This window comes from Oryctolagus cuniculus, chromosome 12 (assembly GCF_051225735.1).
Source record: "Oryctolagus cuniculus isolate XC-2025 breed Fujian yellow rabbit chromosome 12, ASM5122573v1, whole genome shotgun sequence".
Lineage (NCBI taxonomy): Eukaryota > Metazoa > Chordata > Mammalia > Lagomorpha > Leporidae > Oryctolagus > Oryctolagus cuniculus.
Window position 1 is genome coordinate 44,051,766 of NC_142878.1, and position 26,904 is coordinate 44,078,669.

The 26,904-nt window shown below is 41.2% G+C and overlaps 1 protein-coding gene across 14 annotated transcripts in view; it reads left to right on the plus strand.

The window, feature by feature from the left end:
- Positions 1-22,183: 22,183 nt before the first annotated feature.
- The window catches only part of HEATR5A (HEAT repeat containing 5A), a 147,906-nt gene continuing 143,185 nt past the window's right edge, over positions 22,184-26,904 (plus strand). For 6 of the 14 annotated variants that reach the window (XM_051822142.3, XM_070053791.2, XM_070053794.2 and 3 more), the window contains exon 1: positions 22,184-22,494. The gene's annotated coding sequence lies outside the window, so the exon portion shown is untranslated. Of the gene's footprint in view, positions 22,495-25,888; positions 26,011-26,904 lie in introns of all 14 variants that reach the window. The other 8 variants (XM_051822144.3, XM_051822146.3, XM_070053795.2 and 5 more) reach the window with 6 other exon arrangements.

Below are 26,904 nucleotides of genomic sequence, written 5' to 3' on the forward strand. Positions count from 1 at the left end.
CACTTAGGAGGTTACCCTGAACATTACTGCACAAAGGTCCCTTGGAAATATGTAATCAAATATCTTGAGAACAGAAAAGAGCTTTCAAAAATATAGTAAGTAGGGGCCAGCACTGAGGCATCGCAGGTAAAGCCTCTGCCTGTAATGCTGGCATCCCATATGGACCCCAGCTTGGGTCCGGGCTGCTCCACTTCTGATCCAGCTCCCTGTTAATGCTCCTGGGAAAGCAGTGTAAGATGGTCAGACTTCTTGAGCCCCTACACCCACGTGAGAGACTCAAACTCCAGGCTCCTGCCTTTGGATTGGCCCAGTTCCAGCAGTTGCAGCTATTTCGGGAGTGAACCAGTGGATGGAAGACGCCTCTCTCTCTCTCTCAAACTCTGTGTCTGCCATTCTGTAACTCTGCATTTTAAATAAATAAATAAAAATCTTAAAAAAATATATATATAGTAAGTGTAGACAACTTTTCAGGAAATTAGTGATGAAGGGACAGACACATAAGAGCAATGATTTTATGGGAAGACAGGATTAGGGAATACTTTCTTTTTTAGTTTTTAATTTATTTGAGAGGTAGAGTTACAGAAAGAGGGAGATGTGGTGGAATGAGAAGGCCATGCCAAGATGGCTGCTGGCAAGCGAGTGTCAATTACTCAGGAATGGCTTTGGAAACCATCTGGAAAACCACCTGGAAACGGAGCCTGCCTGGCAACAGGCTGTGATTGGTTAGGGCATAAACCACCCCTTGACTGGATTGGCTGCCTCAGCTATATAAGCTGCTGCACCAACTGAAATAAACCAGTCTGCGGGCTGCTCCTCTGGTCCGCTTTCACCTGACTCCTGGTGTCTGTGTGGTGACTCCACGCCTCTTGCTCCCACCATGCTCCTCCTCTCAGAACAAATCCACAGCAACAGGGAGAGACAGAAAGAAAGCTCTTCCATGCACTGGTTCACTCCCCAATGATACCAACAGCTGGGGTTGGGCTGATTCAAAGCCAAGAGCCAGGGGCTTCTTCCAGGTCTCCCATGCTGATGCAGGGGCCCAAGTACTTGGGCCATCTTCTACTGCTTTCCCAGGCCATAGCAGAGAGCTGGATCAGAAGAGGAGCAGCCAGGATTCTAAACGGCGCCTATATGGAATGCTGGCACTGCAGGCAGAAGCTTAGCCTTCTATGCACAGCACCTGCTCCAGGAATACTTTTTAAGATGCAGAAAATCTATCTATATTTTCTAAAAGTTTTTAAAACTCATTTTATAGATAGAGGGGAAGAGAGAGAGAGAGACTTGCTTTATGGCCTAGCATAAGGTCTATCCAAGAGAAAAGTCTATGCACTGATGAGAAGAATGTGTATTCTGCAACTATGGGATGAAAAGTTCTGTAGATATCAGTTAGGTCCATTTGGTTCATAGTGCTGATTAGCTCTATTTGTTGATCTTCTGTCTAGTTGATCTGTGCATTGATGAAAGTGGGGTGTTGAAGTCACCTGTTATTGTTGTATTGGAGTCTATGTCTCTCTTTACATCCATTAACATTTCTTTTAAATAACCAGGCACTCTGTAATTGGGTGCATATACATTTATTATAGTCATATAATTAATTAATTTCTTAGTCATTACATAGTGCCCTTCGTCATCTCTTTTAACAGTTTTTATGAGTTTTTATGTTAACATCTATTTTGTCTGATGTTAGGATGGCAACACCTGCCCTTTAAGGGATATCTTTTTCCATCTTTCTACTTTGAGTCTGTGTGTACCTTTGTTGGTGAGGTATGTTCTTGTAGGCAGCAAATAGATGGGTCTTGTTTATTGATCCATTCATCCAGTCTGTATCATTTAACTGGAGAGTTGAGGCCATTTATATCCAAGCTGACTATTGATAAGTAACAACTTAGCCCCACCATTTTTCCATAAATATTGCTATTATTTACTTTGACGTTTTTTGTACTTTTAATGGAGGATTTTATGCCTTCACATTCCTGCATAATGATGGCAGTCTTTCTGGTGTAGCACATCCTTAACTATCTTTTGTAAGGCTGGGCTAGTGGCGACAAGTTCTTTCAATTTCTGTTTGTTGTGGAAGGTCTATATTTCACTTTCATTCATAAATGAGATCTTTGCAGGGTACAATATTCTGGGTTGACAGTTTTCTCTCTCAAGATTTGGACTATATCTTTCCATTCCCTTCTAGCCTATATGGTTTCTGATAAGAAGTCAGCTCTGAGTCTAATTGGAGATCCTCTGAAAGTAATGTGGCATATCTCTCATGCATATTTTAGAATCTTTATGTTTTATTGTGGGAAGTTTGACTATAATGTGTTGTGGTGAAGGTTTTCTCTGATCATGTCTCTTAGGAGTTCTGTGTGCTTCCTCTATTTAGATGTCCACTTTCTTTCTCCAAATTGGGGAAGTTTTCTGTAATTATTTCACTAAAAAGGCCTTCTAGTCTATTCTCTCTTTTCACACCTTCAGGTACTCCTAAGACCTATATGTTGGGTTTTTTAAAATAGTATCCCATATATCATATATTAATTAAAGATTTCAACAGTTTGCACCCACATAGAAACACAAAGTGAAAAATACTGTTTGAGTACTAGTTATAGCATTAAATCACAATGTACAGCACATTAAGGACAGAGATCCTACATGAGGAGTAAGTGCACAGTGACTCTGGTTGTTAACTTAACAAATTGACACTCTTGTTTATGGCCTCAGTAATCACCCTAGGCTCTTGTCATGAGTTGCCAAGGCTATGGAAGCCTTTTGAGTTCACTGACTCTGATCATATTTAGACAAGGTCCTAGTCAAAGTGGAAGTTCTTTAACAGTCAGGGCTATGCTGATCAAGTCACCGTTTCTCATAGTGTCCGTTTCACTTCAGGAGGTTTCCTTTTTGGTGTTCAGTCAGTTGTCACCGATCAGGGAGAACATATGGTATTTGTCCCTTTGGGACTGGCTTATTTCACTCAGCATGATGTGTTCCAGATTCCTCCATTTTGTTGCAAATGACTGGATTTCGTTGTTTCTTACTGTGGTATAGTATTCTAAAGAGTACATATCCCACAATTTCTTTATCCAGTCTACCGTTGATGGACATTTAGGTCGGTTCCAGGTCTTAGCTATTGTGAATTGAGCTGCAATAAACATTAGGCTGCAGACCGCTTTTTTGTTTGCCAATTTAAATTCCTTTGGGTAGATTCCAAGGAGTGGGATGGCTGGGTCGAACGGTAGGGTTATTTTCAGGTTTCTGAGGAATCTCCAGACTGACTTCCATAGTGGCTTGACCAGTTTGCATTCCCACCAACAGTGGGTTAGTGTCCCTTTTTCCCCACATCCTCGCCAGCATCTGTTGTTGGTAGATTTCTGAATGTGAGCCATTCTAACTGGGGTGAGGTGAAACCTCATTGTGGTTTTGATTTGCATTTCCCTGATTACTAATGACCTTGAACATTTTTTCATGTGCCTGTTGGCCATTTGGATTTCCTCTTTTGAAAAATGTCTATTGAGGTCCTTGGCCCATCTCTTAATTGGGTTGTTGGTTTTGTTTTTGTGGAGTTTCTTGATCTCTTTGTAGATTCTGGTTATTAACCCTTTATCTGTTGCATAGTTTGCAAATATTTTTTCCCATTCTGTCGGTTGTCTCTTCACTCTCCTGACTGTTTCTTTTGCAGTACAGAAACTTCTCAATTTGATGCAATCCCAATAGTTAATTTTGGCTTTGACTGCCTGTGCCTCCCGGGTCTTTTCCAGAAACTCTTTGCCTGTGCCAATATCTTGAAGGGTTTCTCCAATGTTCTCTAGTAACTTGATGGTGTCAGGTCATAGATTTAGGTCTTTAATCCATGTTGAGTGGATTTTTGTGTAAGGTGTAAGGTAGGGGTCTTGCTTCATGCTTCTGCACGTGGAAATCCAGTTTTCCCAGCACCATTTATTGAATAGACTGTCCTGGCTCCAGGAATTAGTTTTAGATCCTTGATCAAATATAAGTTGGCTGTAGATGTTTGGGTTGATTTCTGGTGTTTCAATTCTGTTCCATTGGTCTATCCATCTGTTTCTGTACCAGTACCATGCTGTTTTGATTACAACTACAACTGATCTTCTATATATAAAGACAATTGAAAATGAATCTTGATGTGAATGGAAGGGGGAGAGGGAGAGGGAAAGGGGAGGGTTGTGGGTGGGAGGGAAGTTATGGGGGGAAGCCATTATAATCCATAAGCTGTACTTTGGAAATTTACATTCATTAAATAAAAGTTAAAATAAAAAAAAAATAGTATCCCATATATCAACACAGTTTTATTTTATTTGACAGGCAGAGTTAGACAGTGAGAGAGAGATATACAGAGAGAAAGGTCTTCCCTCTGCTAGTTCACCCCACAAATGGCCATCAACACAGTTTTTAAGTTTTCTCTCTCTCTCTTTTTTTTTTTTTTTTTTTGGTTTGACTTTATTTCTCCAAGTCTGCTGCTAATGTTTAAAATTAAACATTTTTAATTTGATGTATTAAATTCTTCATTTCTAATACTTCATTTTTATTTCTCTTTAACATCTCAATTTCATGGAAAAAATTTTCATTCATATCAGGTATGGCTTTCTTTAGTTCATGGATTTGCTTCTGTTGCTTTTGAGGTTGTGGGTATTTCTCTCTCCAATTCTACCTTTAAAATGAATTTTAGAGCTGGCACCGTGGCTCAATAGGCTAATCCTCTGCCTGCGGCACCGGCACACTGGGTTCTAGTCCCGGTCGGGGCGCCAGATTCTTTCCCGGTTGCTCTTCTTCCAGTCCAGCTCTCTGCTGTGGCCTGGGAGTGCAGTGGAGGATGGCCCAAGTCTTTGGGCCCTGCACCCACATGGGAGACCAGGATAAGCACCTGGCTTCGGATCAGCGCGGTGCACCAGCTGCAGTGGCCATTGAAGGGTGAACCAACGGAAAAGGAGGACCTTTCTCTCTGTCTCTCTCTCTCACTGTCCACTCTGCCTGTCAAAAAAAATGAGTTTTAAAAATTTTTATAAAATATGCTTAGATTTTCTGTGCTCTAATCTTTAATTGTGATGGGAGTGTAAATTTTTTTATTTTAAAGATTTTTTAATTTATTTATTTGAGAGCAGAGTTACAGACAGTGAGAGGGAGAGACTGAGAGAGAGGTCTTTCTTCCATTGGTTCACTCCCCAAATGGCTGCAATGGCTGGAGCTACGCCGATTCAAAGTCAGGACCCAGGTGCTTCTTCCTGGTCTCCCATGCAGGTACAGGGGCCCAAGTACAGGGGCCATCTTCTAATGCTTCCCCAGGCCATAGCAGAGAGCTGGGTTGGAAGAGGAGCAGCCAGGACTAGAACTGGCGACCATATGGGATGCCAGCACTGCAGGCGGAGGATTAACCTGCTGTACCAGGGCACCAGCCCTGAGAATATAATGTTAAGGTCAGTAAAAGATAGAGCTCAGGTTGGATGGTAAGGATGTTTCAAGAGGGAGGGACCTCAGAGGGGAAGCAAAGGAGAACCATGATCAGAAAACCTAGGGTAGAGGGCCGGCGCCGTGGCTCACTAGGCTAATCCTCCTCCTGCGGCGCTGGCACACTGGGTTCTAGTCTCGGTCAGGGCACCGGATTCTGTCCTGGTTGCCCCTCTTCCAGGCCAGCTCTCTGCTGTGGCCCGGGAGTACAGTGGAGGATGGCCCAAGTACTTGGGCCCTGTACCCCATGGGAGACCAGGAGAAGCACCTGGCTCCTGGCTCCTGCCTTTGGATAGGCGCGGTGTACCGGTCACAGTGCGCCAGCCATGGCGGCCATTGGATGGTGAACCAACGGCAAAAGGAAGACCTTTCTCTCTCTCTCTGTCTCTCTCTCTCTCTCTCTCTTTCACTGTCCACTCTGCCTGTAAAAAAAAAAAAACCTGGAGTAGAGCCAGGGAAATGTCACCTGCATTTCTTACTCCTGAAATTTGGATCACCTTTCACTAAAAGGCACCTGTGTGGTCAAAGGAAAGCAGGTTATATTTATGTCAAAAAGAACAAAGAATTGTTAGGGAAAGGTTAGCAGTACAGGAAAGATTATTAATAATAGAATGGAATTTTAGAAGATAGTATGGGATTAGTAGAAGTACCAAGCTGAATATGGAAAAGACCAGAAAGAGTGACTTGCAAGGGAGACAGTGCATTGAGAAGTACACTTGAGTTGGAAGGAGAGACAGAAGGAATGTGAACAAGGGATGGCATATGGTACAGAGGGTTAAGTAGCCACGGTTGATGTTGGTATCCCATATCAGAGTGTCAGCTCAAGTCCCGGCTGCTCTGCCTTTCTTCCAACAGCCTGCTAATATGCCTGGAAAAGCAGTGGATGATGATCCAAGTGCTTGGACACCTGCCACCCAGTTAGCAGACCCAGATGGATTTCCAGGATCCTGTCTTTAGCCTGGCCTAGAACCAGCCCTTGCAGCCATTTGGGAAGTAAACTAGTAAATATGAGAATCTCTCTCTCTCTCTCTCTCTCTCTCTCTCTCTCTCTCTCTCTTTCTCTCCATCTCTCTATCTCTCTGTTACTTTACCTTTTAAATAAATAAAATAAAATCTTTTTTTAAAAAAGTAAGGAACGTGAACAGAATTATAATGCTAATTTCAGGCTGAATATTATTTGGGACAGATGAAGCAAAGAAATTGAGAAATAGAAAGAATGTTAATATAACTAAAACACAAATTATATCTGAATATTATTGAGGAGTGATAAAATAAATGGTGGTGACATAAATCAAATGAAAGTAATACATCTTGGGGGCCGGTGCTGTGGCGCAGCAGGTTAAAGCCCTGGCCTGAAGTGCCGGCATTCCCTATGGGCGCCGGTTCTAGTCCCAGCTGCTCCTCTTCCGATCCAGCTCTCTGCTATGGCCTGGGATAGCAGTAGAAGATGGCCCAAGTCCTTGGGCCCCTGCACCCACATGGGAGACCCGGAAAAAGCTCCTGGCTCCTGGCTTCAGATCGGTGCAGCTCTGGCCATTGCAACCATCTGGGGAGTGAACCAGCAGATGGAAGATCCCTCTCTCTGTCTCCACCTCTCTCTGTAACTCTGTCTTTCAAATAAATAAAATAAATCCTTAAAAAAAAGAAAGTAATATATCTTGGTTTCATATTCTTTAAAGAGATGAGGCAAATCAGAGCTTATCTGAAAATTTTAGATTTCAAGTTTAAACATTTAGTTCTAGGGAAGAAAGACATTTGGGCATCTTCTCCAACCCCAACTTTCTCTAGTCATTTATTTCTTAGGATTGCAAGTGCATCTATTTTTTATATTTTTATAAATATTTTATATTGAATGTGTATAATTCAATAATTTTTAGTATATATTGCAAGGTTACATAATATTGTTATATTGCACAATATTTCAGTAAGATTGCACAAGGCATCTCCACTGTTTAATTTCAAAATAATTTTCATTATCTGATTTCAAAATAGTTTCATTAACTTCAATGAAGTCACTCCCTAGGCCTGATTCCTCCCTACCTCCATCACCCCACTAACACTAGTATACTTTTGATCTCCATTGATTTGACTGTTCTAGATATTTCATGTAAGTGTAGTCTTACAATATTTGGTCTTTTGTGTTTGGCTTATTTCACCTAGCATAATGTTTTCAAGGTTTATCTGAGGAACAGAACTACATTCCTTTTTATAAATGAATATTTCATTGTATTAATTTAACACATTTTGTGTATCCATACATCAGTCAATAGATACTTGCATTGTTTCCACTTTTTTGAATAATACTGGCATGAACACTCAAGTGCAAGGTTTGGTGTGGATATACATTTTTCATTTCTCTTTAGTATATAACTAGCATTAGATTTTCTGGGTCATCTGGTAACTCTATGTTTAACTTTTTGAGAAACTGCCAATCTGTTTTCCAAAGCTGCTGCATCGTTTTACATTCCTACTAGCAGCATATGAGAATTCCAATTTCTCACTTCCTAACCAACATCATTATTTTTCATTTTTATTGTTTTTAAATATTTATTTACTTATTTGAAAGGCAGAGTTACAGAGAGAGAAAAATAAGGAGAAATCTTTCCTCTGCTGGTTCACTCACCAAATAGCTCCAACAGTCAGGGCTGGTCCAGGCCCTGAGACATGGGCCTGGCCTGGAAATCCATCCTGGTCTCCAACGTGAGTGACAGGAGCCCAAGTAGACATCTGGCACGGTGGTTTATATCTCTGCACCCCATTTCAGAGTCCCTGGATTCGAGCTCCGGCTCCACTTCCCATCCAGCTTTCTGCTAATGTACACATTGGACCCAAGTACTTGGTTCCTTGTCACCCACATCAGGGACCTGGATGGAGTTCCAGGAGCCCTGCTTTGGCCTGGCACAGCCCTGGCTTTTGTGTACCATTGGGGAGGGAACCAATGGCTGGAAAATTGATCTCTCTCTCAAATAAATAAGTACTTTAAAGAAAACTATAGTCATCCTAGTGGGTGTGAAATGGTGCTTCGCAGCTTTTGTTTCCCATCTCTTTAATAACTAACAGTGTTGAATGCATTTTTATGTGCTCATTATCTGTTTTGGAGAGATGTCATTACAATCATTTCCTTATTTTTTTTCTTCTAGCCTGTTGAAAGTATCATTACACAATAAGCCACTTCATACCCTTCAGCAAGAAAAACATTAAATTTGAAAAGTGAAGAGATTATACAATAAATTAGTACACAGTTAAATTGACTTTAAGTATTTCTTAGGGGGTGAAGTCACCACACTTTACTTAATTAGGAGAAACACTTTTATGGCCCAGAAGACTTTTTTTTTTTTTTTTTTTACATTTATTTATAAAGTCCTAGGACATAGGTCCCAGTACCTCAGGCTCTTTTCCACTGGTTCTCACAAAGTATGGATCTCCGGGTGGAGCATACTAGTACTTCAGTGGAACCCAGATACTTTTGTGTTTGACTTCCTTCTTATCATTTTCCTTCCCACATTTCAGGAAGCTGTCTCAACTCTTACAGTGCTTAAAGCGCTCACTACTCAAATTACTTCTCTTGGCAAGAATCTTGCTCTGAACTTGTTTGTTACAACAAGGCCAGCAGGTGCTGGATAATGCTCTAGACTCTTCCAGTTTTGCCAGGATAACATTTATGGAGCGTTCTGTTTTGGACAGTACCTCTTCCCTTTGTGTCTATAATAGCACCTTTCTTATAGATTCATATGTGTACAATTGAAGGAACAGCTCCATATTTTCTAAAAGGCCCAGAAAACATACGCTGGACGCCTCTCACCTTTCCCCTTTTGTTTGTCATTTTAGCCAATCACTGAAAGATGGCAGTTTTGACCAAAGGCTTTGACTCATGTTTTAAATTGGGTTATTTGTCCTTTTATTGTTGATTTAAAGATTTATAGATACTAGACTCTTATCAGATAAATGATTTGTAAATATTTTCTCTCCTTTTATAGGTTTCTCTTTTGTTTTCTTGACTGTCATTTAAATCATTGAAGTTTTAAAATTTTTAAAAGATATATTTATTTATTTGAAAGGAAGAGAGAGAGAGAGAGAAAATCTTCTATCCACTGGTTCCTCAAATGGCTACAACAGACATGGTTGGGCCAGGCTGAAGCCAGGTGCCTGAAACTGTATCCAGGTCACTAAAAATTAAGAGCAAGTATTTTTTAATAAAAAGACCATAATCCAATTTTTCAGAAACAATTGCTTATTTCTATATTTTACTTCCTATTTATACATTTATAATTTATGCCCTATTTCATAACCACATGAAAATTTTAATTTATTTAGCTAAAATAAAGGAATTTTATATTTTGCTTTTAGAAAACTTGACATTGTATCATAAATACTTAAGAAAATGTTTATCTTGATTTTGGTCTCAGAGAAGATAATGGAGAAGAAGCAAACAAAAAAGTATAAATGTAAGCCAATAAAATATTATTAAGATGATAAAGTATGGCCTATAAATGGATTTGTGCTTGGGTCTGTCAAAGTCTGTAGGTTGGCAAATTGAGTTCAAGAGTATATAATTCTATTCCATATTATTAACATTTTTCTTTTTCTGCTTGATCTATGACTCAGGCCCCCAGATTACCTTAACCACATTATATGGGTCATATAATTTCTAGCTATTGAACATACTGATCACTTAAATATTTGTATATAGATAAGGTTCTCTCCTCAGCTTGTAGCTAAACAAGTTTGACATATTAGCTGATTTTTATTAGAATTTGTTTCAAGAAGGGCTAGCATTGTGGTGTAGTAGGTAAGCCATCTGTGACTCCAGCATCCCATATGGGTGCTAGTTCGAGTCTCGCCTGCTTCAATTCAATCTAGCTCCCTGCTCATATGCCTGGGAAGGCAGCGGATGATGGCCCAAGTGCTTGGGCCCCTGCACCCATGTGGGAGACCTGGAGGAAGTTCCTGGCTCCTGGCTTTAGCCTGGCCCAGCCCCGGTCATTGCAGCCATTTGGGGAGTGAACCAGCAAATGGAAGACCTTTCTTTCTCCATCTCTACCTCTCTCTGAACTCTACCTTTTAAATAAATAAAATAAATAAAATAAATCTTTTTTAAAAAAATAATTTGTTTCAAGAAGAATATGTCCCAAAGAAATTAATAATAGATATTATTCATAAATATAGTAACTGATAACCATTTTCTTAAGTATTTTTGCATATTTTTTCTCATATATGATATTCAACAAGATATTATTTATTGGGGCCTGCGCTGTGTAGCAGGTAAAGCTGCCGCCTGCAATGTTGGCATCCTATATGGGCACCGGTTCAAGACCCGGCTTCTCTGCTTCCGATCCAGCTCTCAGCTATGGCCCAGGAGAGAGTAGATGGTCCAAGGCCTTGGGCCCCTGCACTCGCATGGGAGACCCAGAAGAGGCTCCTGGCTCCTGGCTTCGAATCGCTGCAGCTCGGGCTGTTGTGGCCATCTAGGGAGTGAACCAATGGATGGAAGATCTCCCTCTCGCTCTCTCTCTGCCTCTCCCTCTCTCTGTGTAACTCTGACTTCTAAATAAATAAATAAATCTTTAAAAAAAAATTATTTATCAACTTTGTAGAATTCTGCCCTTTTACTGCATAAGTTCAGTATCTTGAAATACCCCAATAATTTGAAATTATGAATCTTATTATGAATTATTTGTTTCTTAATGTTACTGTAGGTGATTATTATCCCCAAATTTTTTATTTTTAAGTGAATGATCATCGATAATCAGTTTTCACAAGTATCTCCAATTGGTAAAAGATTTCTGTGAGATGGTTATGTGCTAGTCATCAAGCATGAACCATTCCTAAATGAAAGCACTATCTTACCCAGGTCTTCAAAGAGTTCACAAAAAAGGTTATTATGAAAAACTATGTGGCAGGCTGGTGCCGCGGCTCAATAGGCTAATTCTTCACCTAGCGGCGCCAGCACACTGGGTTCTAGTCCCAGTCAGGGCACCGGATTCTTTCCCGGTTGCCCCTCTTCCAGGCCAGCTCTCTGCTGTGGCCCAGGAGTGCAGTGGAGGGTGGCCCAAGTACTTGGGCCCTGCACTCCATGGGAGACCAGGATAAGTACCTGGCTCCTGCCTTTGGATAGGCGCAGTGCGCTGGCCATAGCGCGCCAGCCATGGCGGCCATTGGAGGGTGAACCAACGGCAAAAGGGAGACCTTTCTCTCTGTCTCTCTCTCTCACTATCCACTCTGCCTGTCAAAAAAAAAAAAAAAAAAAAAAAAAAAAAAGCCGGTGCCACAGCTCACTAGGCTAATCCTCTGCCTGTGGCACTGGTACCCCAAGTTCTAGTCCCGGTTGGGGCGCCAGATTCTGTCCCGGTTGCTCCTCTTCCAGTCCAGCTCTCCGCTGTGGCCCGGAAGTGCAGTGGAGGATGGCCCAAGTGCTTGGGCCCTGCACCCGCATGGGAAACCAGGAGAAGCACCTGGCTCCTGGCTTCGGATCAGTGGTGTGCCGGCCGCAGTGTGCCATTGAGGGGTGAACCAATGGCAAAGGAAGACCTTTCTCTCTGTCTGTCTCTCACTGTCCACTCTGCCTGTCAAAAAAAAAAAAAAAGAAAAGAAAAGAAAAAAAAAAGAAAGAAAGAAAGAAAAGAAACTTAAAAAAACAAAAAACTATGCATGGATTTCAAAATTTTTTGTACCAAAATAAAGTGTCTTTTAATTCTTTTTTTCTAATAAATTTTTGAAGCCTCTATGATTTTCCTATGGGTGTACAGGTAAGCAGTTGACCTACCTGAAGAGCTTGCAGCAGGAGTTGAGGGCTTGTGTAATATTTGATTAACATAGGCCTCTTCCTCAGTCCTAGGGTTTGACTCATCCTTTCCTTTGATTTTGGCTCATGTTTAGAACTGAGCAGCTAATGTCATTAAACTTTCCACCTTCACCTTGAGAGTTTAACTTTATGATTAATTTGGCACAGGATGGTATTTCCTGTGGTTCCCAGCAGGAACTTTGTGGCAGGGAAATCATTGAGAGACAGACCAAGGACTCTCTTCTAATTCCTTTCAGCCCCACTTTTATTGATTTCCCACAGGTACCTCCTTCCCGCTTCTTAAGGGTTTGCTCCAGATCCCATTATCTAGAGTTGGCTCTCCATGGTCACTGCTGGGAGCTGTTGCCTGATCCTCCTCCCCCTCTCCACTGGAACCTTCCAGTGTTGCTGCTTACTCCTCAGGGTCACAGCCTCCCTGGTCTTCCAAGGTGGAAACTGTATTCAAGCAATAAGCTAGAGGAGATCTTGAGGATCTTCTGTCTCACCCCAGGTTACAGCATCTTAGCCTTGTCTTCCTGAAGTCTCTCTCCTTGACTTTCTTATGAAGGCCAGGGGAATGACTCTAGCCATGAGATTTCAAGGCCATATATGAGGAGAAAGAGGACTCACTTTACTTGCTCTCTGCTCCTTGCCAACTACACTTATCTGTGTGTAAGGTAGCAGGTTTCCCCCAATATGTTGATCACAGTAACTTTTCCTTCCCCTCAGGTTCCATGTGACTGAGTACTAGCAATGTATACCCAGAAACTGATGTTTAGACAGCCAATTGTATTATAATTATTATGAATACTAATTTGATATGCTACATTTGAGTAATGTTGGGTAGACATGTGTATTAGTCAGCTTTTCATTGCTACAGTGAAATACCCAAGACAAGTTACTGATGCAGGAAGAGGCTTATTGGAGCTCATGGGTTTCGTGGTTCATAGTCCAAGATCAGCCAAGCCCTATTGGTTGAGTAGTCTGGTGAAGGCAGAGGATAGAAGAGCAGAGTGCAGATAGAAGAAGGATCACAAGGTAAGCCAGGAAAAGCGAGGGGCTGGGCCCAAGTTGTCCTTTATAACTAACTCTGTGGTGAGGACTACCTTCTGAGGACATGCCCCTCAGTGACCCAAGGGCCTGCCACGAGGCCTACCTCCTAGACAACATAGTTGGATTAAGCTTCCCTCCTTCCAGAACCATCAACTTTTGACTTTAGGATGTAACTGTCTCCATGACTTTGGGAGCCATATCCCATTGAAATCATGCCAGTATGTACATAACCATTGAAAGGAAACCAAAGAAATGAAAATAATTGTCATATGGAGGTAGCAGGATTGTATTTGTTTCATTGAGCTCAAAAATTTATGCTAAGTTAACATTAATAATATTGACAAATAAATAGTTGAGTAAATACTTAAGAAAGGCTTTAAAAAGTGTTTTTAGGAGGCCAGAGTTGCGGCATAGTGGCATAGTATGTGAAGCTGCTGCCTGTTACATCAGCATCCCATATAGGTGCTGGTTTGTGTCCCAGCTGCTCCACTTCTGATCCTACTCCCTGCTAATGGCCCGGAAAGTCACCTGAGGATGGCCCAAGTGCTTGGGCCTCTGCTACCATGTGGGTGACCCAGAGGAAGCTTCTATTTCCTGGCTTTGGCCTGGCTCAACCCTGGCTGTTGAGGCCATTTGGGGAGTGAACCAGTGAATGGCAGATTTCCATCTCTGTCTCTCTCTAACACTAATCCTCAAATAAATAAATCAATCTTATTTTAAAAAGTGTTGTTGGGGCCGGTGCTGTGGCATAGTGAATAAAGCCACCGCCTGCAGTGCTGGCAACCCAAGACCCGGCTGCTCCACTTCTGATCTAGCTCTCTGCTATGGCGTGGGAAAGCAGTAGAAGATGGCCCAAATCCTTGGGCCCCTGCACCTGCATGGAAAGACCTGGAGGAAGCTCCTTGCTCCTGGCTTTGGATCGGTGCAGCTCCAGCCATTTCGGCCATTGGGGTGTGAACCAGTGGATGGAAGACCTCTCTCTCTCTCTCTCCATCTCCTTCTTTCTTTGTGTAACTCTGACTTTTAAATAAATAAACAAAGTCTTTTTAAAAATTGTTTTTAATATATTTTATAGGGTTTTAAATATAGTACTATGGTAATATGACAAAAAAATACCAGACAAGAATTCAGAAAACCTGGTTTTAAAAATATTACTTCTGGACTCTTGTTCCAAACATGGGTAAAATCATTTAGCTATTTTAGGCTTTGGTTTCCATTTCTTCAAAATAATGGGTTGGGCATCTTTTGTAGCCATTAAAATTCTGTTTGGGATGCCTGCATCTCATACCAGAGTGTGTGGGTTTGATTCTTGGCTCCATTCCCAATTCTGGCTCCTACTAATGTGCACCCTGGGAAATAGCCAGTGACGGCTCAAGTACTTGCATCCATGCCACCCTTAAATGATCTAGATTGAATTCTAGGCCCCTGGTTTCAACCTGGCTTTGCCCCCATCAGTGTGGGCCTTTGGGGGAATGAACCAGTGACTAGGAGATGTATGTCTGTCTCTGTGTCAGTCTTTTTCTCTCACTTTGTGTTTTTCAAATAAAAAAAATTTCAAAATAATACATTCTCTATTTACTTGGAAGAGAGTTCTATAAGAGTAATAACAGAATATTTTATTTAAAAACTAAAAGATTTTTAGAGACCTGTTCCAGTCAATAAAACATGCTTGTTTTCCATGGGAGGAAAATGCAGTCCAAAGAGGTTAAGTGACTTGCTTTATAAAATATGACAACAACTTTGGAGCAAAGCTAAAAGTTTGCTTACATGTCTATGTAAAGCACTGTATTTCCTCATCTAATCACAGAATGAGGATTTAAAAGAGACCTTAGATATTCTGCTCAGGTATGAACATAATCGTCATCATTTCTTGTGTAAAACATTATCAAATACACAGTTGCAGATATTCTTCTTTTGTTCAATATTCCCACTTCAACGCACCAGTCCTGAGTTTCACTGTTTCCCTCAAGGTTATAACCTACTTGCCATCATGGGTCAAGATCTATGCTGCTATGTTTTAAGCACTTCTTGACTGAATATTTATAGTGGTAGTTTGCCTACTGAGGGAAATCCTACCCATGGCCAAAAGTTCTCATTGGAAATCTAGTGCTAAGAGCTGTCACAGATTACAGCAAGATCAGCAGTTCATTGAAAATAATGCTTGATAGACCAGAAAGTGGAACGCTAAATCACAAAGGGCCTGTGGCTCTTTTGTTGAAGTGGGGTATCAATGTCATTTCAGGCTTCAAATTACATTGAAAGCAACAGAGTGGAAGCTATGCCCAACCCATGAGTTTGTGACATGAGCTTGTCACGTGTACACCACAGTCTTCTCAGTGGTTCCATTAACATTGAACAACCTGTTGTGCCTGGAGTAGATCAATAATAACAAACTTCCAGAGCTGCATTTCCTAAAGTCTGCTCTCAGGAACATTAGATCTAAAAGACATTAGCTCGAATTCCTTAAAACAAATTCCATTGCCAAATAAGTTGGGAAACAGTTTGTTAAATGCAGCCTACTAATATGCATAATGACTTTTTAAGAAATGGCTGTGATATATTAATATAACATGTTTCTCAAACTTATTTAGGAATTATTTTAAAAAATGTTTATTTTTATTCATTTGAAAAACAGAGTGACAGAGAGAGAGAAAGAGAGAGAGAGAGAGAGAGAGAGTGAACGAGCCCTGTCATCTGCTGGCTTAACTCCTGAAATAGCTGCAACACAGAGGGCTGAGCCAGGCCCAAGTCAGGAATCTGAAGCTCCATCTGGATCTCCCACATGGGTGGCAGGGATCCCAGTAATTAGGTTATCTTCTGTTGCCTTCCCAGGCACATTAACAGGAAGCTGAATTGGAAGCAGAGCCAGTCAGGACTTGAACCAGCACTCTGATATGTGCCACAACACCAGCCCCCAAGAATGCCTTTTGAAAATACTTATTTAAGATGCAGAGAGAGAGAGTTGCCATCCCCTGCTTCACTCCCAAATGCTGCCCACAAAGGCCTCTGGTGAGAGCTGAAACCAGGAGCCAGGAACTCAGTTGGGGGTCTGCATTAACAGGAAGTTGGATTGAGAAGCCAGAGCGGGGTATCAAACACAGGTAGTCTGATATGGGACATGGGCATCCTTATTGGTGTCTTAACCACTAGACCAAATGCCTGCCTCATAGAATGCCTTTTTAAAGGAATTTTTTATTATCCTCTTAAAGGGTACAATCAAGATGAGGACCTTATAGTTCTATGGATACACTAGAATTCCATTGTTTGTGTAATATTGGTGTACTATAATTGACTCTTATATAAATCTCAGGGGTAGAAGAAATCTTAAAAACAATGTATTATTTTCAGTTTAACAAATGTATGGTGGTTGGAACCTAAAATCATTGCCCCAGATTTGCTTGAACAATAAAGATCACCAGCTTACTTCCTAATTTTTATGTCAATCCTTAAAATCCAACAGTTCTATTTCTGAGAATGCTTCATTTACTGGTGAGAAAATTACTCTGCTATTGTATAAAGCTATATGATAAGGAGTAGAAAATAAATTGGAAGTATATGTAGTTCTCCATTCCTTCAACAGATATCTGCTGAGTTCCTTCTGTATGCCAGAGGTTGACACTGAGTTGACAAGCTGATATAAACTGGGAGAGTCAAGCTGAATGCCTAATTCTAGCTATCACTGACAGTTGGCAACACGCTAGTTTTGTATATCCTCAGAACATCCTAGGAAAGACAGTATTCCCATTTTATGCCTGGGGAAACAGCTTCAGAGATATGGAGCAGTTTTCCCTTAGTCATGCCTACTCAGTGTTAGAATTTGAACACAAGTCACTGATTCCTAAGCTATGTGTTTTTTTTTTTCCTGCTAATTATAATGCAGCTTCTTTATTGAGATTTAACAAAGTAGAAAGATAGTTGAAACGTGGGATGCATTTTGACTTGGGTAAGATAATGAAACTGTGGTTTTTGGAGTTCTGTGCTTACAGTCTCTGCTTTTCTCTTTCATTATGTCAGCTGCTGCTCCAGGTGGAAAAATTCTGACTGTACATCTACTCTGACTCATCTTCTGAGCTGTAGTTGCATATTTCCCCTGGGGTGCCTTTCTCTCTCCTCAATGTGATATGTTTAAAATTAAACTCATTATTTTCCCCCTACGAATTGGCTTCTCCTTTTAATTTCATTCTCTAACTAAAGCTTTGGTGACATTTTTGAGTCCTATAAAAACAAGTGGTTAGGCTCAATGATATATAACATCGCTTCCAGATCTAAAATTCTAGTGTTGTTTTCTTTCTACCACATGCTCATCCACAACAAACCACTTTTTCTGGACCCACACAAACTATTTTCCAATATCTAAGTATATTCTATATACCCATCTATATACATTCTTAAAACCCATTTTAAATGTTATCTCTTTCTTTAAATCCTTCATGAACTGGGCTTCATAGTAACTGCTGTCTCCTTCAGGATCCTAATAGTTTTGTGACTTTCTTAGGGTACTTCTCTATAGCCTCTACATACACAGTATATATATGTATGTGTATATATATATATATATATGTATATGTATGTATGTATATATATCTTAAATAAATGCATATTTTTAAATTTATTTACTTGAAAGGCAGAGTTACAGAGAGAAGGAGAGACAGAGGGAGACATCTTCCATTTGCTGATTCATTCCCCAGATGGCTGAGCCAGGCCAAAGCCAGGAGCTCAGAACTTCGTCTAGGTCTCCCACATGGGTGCAAGGCCCCAAGTACCTGGGCCATCTTCCACTATTTTCCCAAGCACATTAGCAAGGAGCTGGATCAGAAGGGGAGCAACAGCAGGGTTTTGAATCAGTGCCCATTTGGGATGCCACTGTCACAGGCAGTGGCTTAACCTGCTACTCCAGAGCACTGGCCCCTATAAATACATCTTAAATATTAGTTAAATATAGTATACTATTCTTTACAGTACCTTATCTATATACATATATATTGTGTATATATATATACATGATATAGTATGTGTAAATGGTTTATGTATATATATAAACACAGCATGTGTATGTATAGATAGAATATTGTTAAATGAAATATAATACATACTAAACTATAGTATATAACTAATGTATATTGTGTGTAAAGTACACATAGTGTATTTATATTCACAGAGTACTGTAAGGAATAATATATATGAGTATATATGAGATATAGGTTTTAATTATACTTTTACATAAAGAAATATGGTTGAAATATATGTGTAAGCATGCATATAAATAGGTATTATATGTGTATATGAATGTATAGATATTCTCAAGCTGCATCCCTGAGACAGCTTGAGTCTTGATTCCTTAGTAGCAGTTAGCAACCCTGTGCTTCTATATACCCTTCTCCACTGAAGGGCCCTTAAGTCATTCTGGGCTGGGACAAGATGAGCCCAATGTTTGACAAGTTGTTAAGCCCTTACTTGGAATGCCCACATCTCATATCAGAGTGCCTAATTTGAATCCTAGCTCCTTTGCTTCCAATTCCTTACTAATGCACTCCTTAGGAGGCAGCAGATGATGGCTCAAGTACTTGAGTCCCTGCTACCCACTAGGAAGACTAATACCAAGATCTAGGCTCCTGGCATCAGCCTGACCAACCACTAGCTGTTGCAGACACTTGGGGGAATGAACCAGTGGATGGGAGAGCTCCTTGTCTTCTTCTCCTCTGTCTCTCTGCCTTTCAAATAAATAAATTATTTCTTAAAAAGCACAAGATAATAAAATGTTAATATAGAATCTGGATGATAGGTATGTTGTATATAAACTCAAATATTCTATATTTTTAAATGTTGTATAATGAATATTTGGGAAAGAATTTAAAACATACGTGTAAAGGCATGGAAGTCAGAATGAATGGGGCTCCTCCTAACTAAATGAGATCATTTGAGCATCAAAATAAACAATGACAGAAACAGATTACAATGGAGGCATGACAATGCCAGATACCAAGACATACTTCAGGGCAGTTATAATCAAAACAGCCTGGTACTAGCACAAAAACAGATGTGCAGACCAGTGGAACAGAGTAGAAACTCCAGAAATCAATCCATGCATCTACAACCAACTTATCTTTACAAAGGAGCAAAAATCGATCCCTGGAGCCAAGATAGTCTCTTCAATAAATGGTCCTGGGAAAACCAAATCTCCACATGTAGAAGTTTGAAACAAGACACCTACCTTACACGTTACACAAAAATCCACTCAAAATGGATCAGAGACCTAAATCTACAATGTGATACCATCAAATTACTAGAGAGCATTGGGTAAACTCTGCAAGATATTTGCATAGGGAAAGATTTCTTGGAAAAGACCCCAGAAGTACAGGCAATCAAAGCCAAAATTAACAAATGAGACTACATTAAACTGAGAAGCTTCTACTCTGCAAAAGAAACACTCAACAAAGTGAAGAGGCAACCAACAGAATGGGAAAAATATTTGCAAACTATGCAGCTGATAAGGGATCAATTTCCAGAATCTATAAAGAGCACAAGAAACTCAACAACTACAAAACAAACAACCTAGTAAAGAAATGGGCAAAGGACTTGAACAGGCATTTTTCAAGAGAGGAAATTCAAATGGCCAACAGACACATGAAAAAATGCCCAGGATTTCTAGCTATTAGGGAAATGCAAATAAAAACCACAATGAGGTTTCACCTCACTCTGGTTAGAATGGCTGTCACACAGAAATTAGCAAACAACAAATGCTGGCACAGATGTGGGGATAAGGGTACCCTAATCCACTGTTGGTGGGAATGTAGACTGGTACAGCCACTGTGGGAGACAGTATGGAGTTATCTCAGAAAGCTGACTATAGACCTACCATATGATCCAGCCATCCCACTCCTGGGAATTTATCCAAAGGAAATGAAATCAGCATATGAAAGTTATCTATACTCCCATAATCATTTCAGCTCAATTTATAATAGCTAAGATATGACATCAACCCAGATGTTCATCAATAGAAGAGTAGATAAAGAAATTATGATATGTATACACCATGGAATACTACACAGCAGTAAAAAGTTGAAGTCCTGTCATTTGCAACAAAGTAAATACAAATAGAAACCATTATACTTAGTGAAATAAGCCAGTTAGAAAAAGACAAATACCATATGATCTCTCTGATCTGTGGTAACTAATGTAATACCTGAAAGATAATCTATAGGAGCAAAACTGATACCTGGAGATGTGATGATTTTTGAATAGCTCTTGACTGTCAAGGAACAATGTTTTTCTTTTTCATTTGTTTGTTTCTGTTCTTTTTTTCTTTTTTCCTCACACTACTTGGTGAACTCTCTACTTAGTGTGGGGTTAAACTTATGAGTATAAAATTAACTTAAAACTGACCTTTGTAAAAATTAAGAATGGGAAAGGGAGTAGGAGGAGGGGAGTGTGAGATTATGCGTAGGAGGGAGGTGTGGGGGAAGAATTACTGTGTCCCCAAATTTGTATATATTAAATGCATGAAGTTTGTATTCCTTAAATAAAATTTAAAAATGTACTCTATAAAAAAGAATAGATTACTACATGTTTAATAATATAGAAAATTTTGGATCCATACTAATAATAGTACATTAAGTTTAATGAGAAACAAGATATTTACAAGCACCTTAAACTTTTAGTTTCAAAGAATTTCCCCAAACTTCTTAATTACAAAGGGGAAAATGTAACTTTTTATATAACACTTTATGAAAGTAATGAGAGAAATTAAAATCATGCCACCTGTCAGAATGCAATGAGAATAAAGAATCACTTCTTTGACAGTTCTGTCAAAGATACCTAGCCTGAGTCTACTCAGGAGTAAATATCAAACAAGCTCAAGGTAATTGCTGTTCTGCACAAATAATTGGCCAGTTTAGACCTGTAGTTAAGATACTGGTTAAAACACCTGCATCTCATACCAGAGAACCTGGATTGCATACTCAGTTCAGCTCCTGACTCCAGCTTCTGGTAATGCACACCCTGGGGGACAGTTGATGATGGCTCCAGTTATTAGGTTCCTGCCACCTATATGGGAGATCTGTATTGAGTTCTTGGTTCCTGGCTAGGACTGTTGCCAACATTTGAGCGAGTGAATCAGCAGATGGGAACTCTCTCTTTGCATCTCAAATACAAAAATGGTAAGGATATGTAAGGTAAGGGAAGACTGAGTTAGTGTTCCAGATTGAAGGCAGCTAAAGATACAAGTAAGTACACTACTCGATCCTTAACTGATCCTTTACCATAAAGATCATCATTGGGACAACTGGTAAAGAATAATGTATCAAATAACCGTTTTTGATTTAGATAGTTATTTCATGATTATGTAGAAGGTGCTTAGAGACAATGTGGCATAGTGTTACTGTCCGCAACTTAAGTCTCAAACAAAAAGTTCTTTGCTCTTTGTACTGTAGTTGCAACTTTTTTGTAAAGTTCAGATTGTTTCAAAATAAAATTTGAAAAATTACACTGAAAATGCTGAGCACAGTTGGAAAACGCACATGAGTCAGAGCCAGCTAGCCTCAGTTCTGCCATCGGCTTAGAGTGTGACCTTGAGCAAGTCACTTCAGGCCCTTAAGTCAAGGGTCTCTGGGGTCCCTGCCTTATGGGACACCCCACCACCTCCACCCATAGCTCTTGGTCCTGCCTGGATTTCTCCAGCCTCCTGCTGTGTCTTTGCCTTCAGATGCCCCGGTGCTGCACCCACGGATTCTGGCTGGAGATAAAAACTGACGAAAATAGCTGTGGCCGGAATCTCCGGACTGCAAAGCTGTTGTCCTGGCCTCAACTTGGCCCGCAGACGTCTCCATCGCTCTTTCCGCAGTGGAGCAGTCACGCCTGCCAGAGTGGGCGTTCGATGGCTCGGCGACCGGCTGTCGGGGCCTCGGACTGGCGGCGCGGCGCAGGGCGCGCTCCCAACCGCCAGCTCCCGCGGTGCTCGTCCGTGCGAGCTCAGCGACCCCGCCCCGCACGCTCCCCGCCCGCCCGGCTGCCTCGCAGTCGCCGCCGCCGGCAAGTCCCGACGCTGCCGTGCTGCACCCCAGAGCCCGTAACGTGGCGGGACCCGGACGGACGCTGAGCCGAGGGGGAGTCCCGAAGGCGAGCAGTCAGGGATCCCGGGAGAGGGGCTGCTCCGGGCGCGAAGGGGCGGTGTCGGGGCTGCCTGCCTGCTGAGAGGAACACGCACCGGGGCCCGCACCGTGAGTTGGGAGGCTCGGGGATGCTGGGGGTGGTCGAGGCTGCGATGTGGCCGCCGGGGAAGCTAAGAGCCCGCGTGCGCTAGCGGCTCGAGGGGTTGGGTGTCGTGGCCCCAGAGGCCACAACCCGCCCTGGAGGGGCTGACTGGGGCGCGGGCCGGCCGGTGGCCACTCCGGTCTGTCCTTGCTCCCGGGCTGCGGGAAAGTCTGGCTTCAGCCGGGCACAACAGGTAGGCGTGAGTGGCGGTCGGCGGGAGCCGCAGACGCCGGGAGTGCGGGGAAGGTCGAGCGGTCGGAGCCCGCCGCGCCCGGCTCGCGGCTCGCGGCTCGCGGGACCCGCCCTTTGCAGCGCCCCGGGCCGGCCTGGAGCGGGGCCCTAGTCCTGGCTTCGGGCGAGGTTTCCAGAAGCCAGCAGTGGGGAACCGACGTCGCCTTCCGTTTTCAGTCCTTTCCTGAGGGAGAGATAAGCGTTTGCCTGCGGTACCCTTTGCTTGGGAGGAGAACACCTTTCTTCCTCTACTTACCCAGCACGTAGGTCAGTGCCAAGTGGTTATCAAGTCTTCGGAAACTTTATAAAGTGGTACTTATTAACCATGAGCTGTGGACATCTCTGGCAGGCTAAAATAATTTTCTTAACCGTCAAGACAGGTGATAGTTATATGGCTTGATATCCTTTATTAAGGGTCACGATTGTTCTGTGCGCATTCATGTCTGCTCAACAAATGCTCAACCCCTTTTGTGTGCAGTTTAGGCGTCTTTAAGGAACTAACATCCAGGAGGAGATCTTACAAGTTTAAGGAGGAAATAATGGAGGCTGCAAGTCCAGCTAACTTTTAGAGAAAATATTCTTGGTGAGATCCCTGGAGGTGTAGGGAATGAAGAAGTATCATTAAGGCCAGGCGTTAGATGGAGGAGAAAGAATTTTCTCCTTTGGTTTTCTTTTCTTTCTTTCTTTTTTTTTTTTTTTTTTTTTGACAGGCAGAGTAAGACAGTGAGAGAGAGAGAAAGGTCTTCCTTTTCCGTTGGTTCACCCCCCAAATGGCCGCTAAGGCCGGCGTGCTGCGGCCGGCGCGCTGCGCTGATCCGAAGCCAGGAGCCAGGTGCTTCCTCCTGGTCTCCCATGTGGGTGCAGGGCCCAAGCACTTGGGCCATCCTCCACTGCACTCCCGGGCCACAGCAGAGAGCTGGACTGGAAGAGGAGCAACCGGGACTAGAACCCGGTGTGCCGGCGCCGCAGGTGGAGGATTAGCCTGGTGAGCCGCAGCACCGGCCTCTCCTTTGCTTTTCTAAACATTTAAAAAATTTTGTCTTTGAGAAAGTGATTTTAGATAAGCGTTGAAACTGAGATTTGTCTTACATGTTAATGCCATCGGTTTTTTTTTCTTGTAATAAAATAGGTAAGCAGTTGGAGAATACTGAAGGAGGTTGTCTTTGTTGTGCTTTGGAATACAGTTGTTTGTATAAATAGCTACAGAATAGGAATAGTCTTTTCTCCTGAACTGAAAGGAGACCTGATTATAGCTTAAACTTCACTACTATTTATGGGATCTTCGATTAAGCCACTCCCCATCCTTTTCCTTTATCATTGTATCTGACTTTAAATAATGATCATTTAAATTACTGACTATATTTATTTTCTATGGAACAATTATTTTTCATTTGCTTTTATCCAACAAACTTACCATCTTTTCATCCAGCTTTCCTTTGAAACAGTCAATGAAGTAGTTTACAAAAAACATTTATGAAACTCTCTTTTTTTATACATAAAAGATTTATTTGAACTTCAGAGTTACACGCATAGAGAGGAGAGGAGACGTAGAGAGAGGTCTTCCATCCGCTGGTTCACACCCCAGTTGGCCACAACGACCAGAGCTGGCCAGAGCTGTGCCGATCTGAAGCCAAGAGCCAGGAGCTTCCCCCAGTTCTCCCACACAGGTGCAAAGCTCCAAGGACTTGGGCCATCTTCTACTGCTTTCCCAGGCCATAGCAGAGAGCTGGATTGGAAGTGGAGCAGCTGGGACTTGAACTGGTGTGCATATGGGATGCCAGCACTGCAGGTGGTGGCTCTACCTGCTATGCCACAGCGCCGACCCCTATGAAACTTTCTTAAGTATGAATAAAATGAGGGATAAAATTCTAGATGTTTAAAAAAACTTTACGTTTATGATTTTATTTTACCTATTTTTAAAGATTTATTTATTTAATTGAAAGACAGAGAAATCTTCCATCTGCTGATTAACTCCCCAGGTGACTGCAGTGGTGGAAGTCAGGATTCAGAAACTTCATCTTGGTCTCCCACATGGGTGCCAGGGGCCCAAACATTTGGGCCATCCTTTGCTGCCTTCGCAGGCACATTAGCAACTGGTTGGATCAGAAGCGGGGCAGCCGAGACTCCAACTGGCACTCCAATATGGGGTGCAGGTGGCAGCTTAACTCACTGTGCCACAACGCTAGTCCTGTGGGTTTTAATTCTAAAGTTATTTTATTCTGAATCCTGGGTAGCCAATGTAAGGACATCTGTATTAAAAATATCCTATTGAATCTTGTGTGCTTTGTTAATTATCCCATAGTATAATTGAATGGTTTGAACAATTTAATGAGACCATAGTTCTTCTATATAAAAAGCACTTTCCCTTGTTAAGACAAAGAGAAATTGTTATTAAGCCTCACTTAAGAAATGAATTAACTGGGGCCCCAGGAGTTCTTAAACACTTGCCTATGTTTTTTAACTGGATCCATCATCCAGTTCTAGTGTTAAATCCTTTTGATTAGAATAGGGGTCTGTGGTCTAGTGTTGTGACACCGGCATCCCATGTGGATGCTTGTTTGAGTCCTGGTTGCTTTACTTCTGATCTAGTTCTCTGCTGATGGGCCTTGCTAAAGCAGATGAGAATGGCCCAAGTGCTTGGGCCCTTGTACCCATGTGGGAGACCTGGAAGAAGCTCCTGGCTCCTGGCTCTGGGTTGGTCCAGCCCTGGCCTCGCCACCATTTGGGGAGTGAACCAGCAGATGGAAGATCTCTCTTTGTCCCTCCTTCTTTCTCTGTGCAACTCTGCCGTTCAAATAAATAAATCTTAAAAAGAATAGGGCTCTGTAACCCACAGGCTGTGGATCAAATCAGTCTTGCTGGTGGCTTTCGCAGGTCAAATTTGATTTAAACATCGCCAAACTCATGTTTATGTATTGCTTATGGCTGTTCATGTAGTGTTAGGAGTAGTTGTGATAGAAACTGTGGCCAAATAAAGCCTAAAGTATTTACTTTCTGGTCCTTTACAGAAAAAAGAAATTGTAGATCCCTGAATTACTATTCTGAATACTTAATTCCCAAATCAGTTGGAGGAAATAATAGGTTAATTTAGTTTTAATTCTTAACTTTGCTTTCTTCTTATTGTATCAGGTACGTGTAGGATCTATAATTGTTTCTGGACCCTAGACAGGGAAGAAGGGCATGGCTTTTCTGCTACATTTTCCTGGTATCTATAATTTCATCAACTAGTCTTTTGGAAGGCTAGTGAAAGGGTGAGCACTTTTATGTTTTTCTATCAACTTTATAATTTTGAGTTTTAGTTTGTATCTGGAATGGAAAATGTTATTCATTTAATAAATTTTGAAACATGTTCATGGTATTTATCATAAGCAGCAATAAATTACCTTTACTCAAAACATTTCTTTTTTAATTTTGAATCTAGTGGCACACCAGTTGCGCATAAGGTCAGGTTATTATTTAAAGTGTAACTGTAAATAAAATCCTGTGTATTTGTACCTTAACCAAATAGAAAATTAGACTCTCTAAATAGATACTCCATAGATTGAAATGGGACCTTGTATCCTTGAATCATGTTTGGGCTTTCTCTTTTAATAGTAATATCTTGGAAGATACTTGTTTTTAGAAAAGAGGCACATATAGCCATATCAAAGCACTATATTAGTTCCTTACCTCAGAAATTGATGTTGGCTATGTGATACAAAAGAAGGAAAACTTGGAGGAGGTGATAATTCCAGATATTTAAAACTGTATAACTTTGCTAATCTTAAAACTGTGGTGTGGTACTAATTTTACCAAATAAAATGTTTTATGTGTATATTTTTTCAGTATGTAAGGTAATTGTCCTTATTACCCAAGTTATGCTTATCTGTGGTTAAGTATACAACAGCATTTATGTCCTTTTCTGTTGCATTTTTAAGTTTTATATATGGAATATATGCATATCTTTGTGTCTGTATCTTAGTTAATACAGGTAATACGTTTTTTTTAATAGTATAGTTACCCATTGAAACAGCAGAAGTTTAAAAATACATATTTTGGGAGTAAATCAGGAAAAAAAAGTTATATAAAAATTATTTAATGTTAGTTCCAGAGTCCAAAAGGCTCTGAAAAGTTTTTTTCTTTGCTCATTTGGTAGCAAAACATGG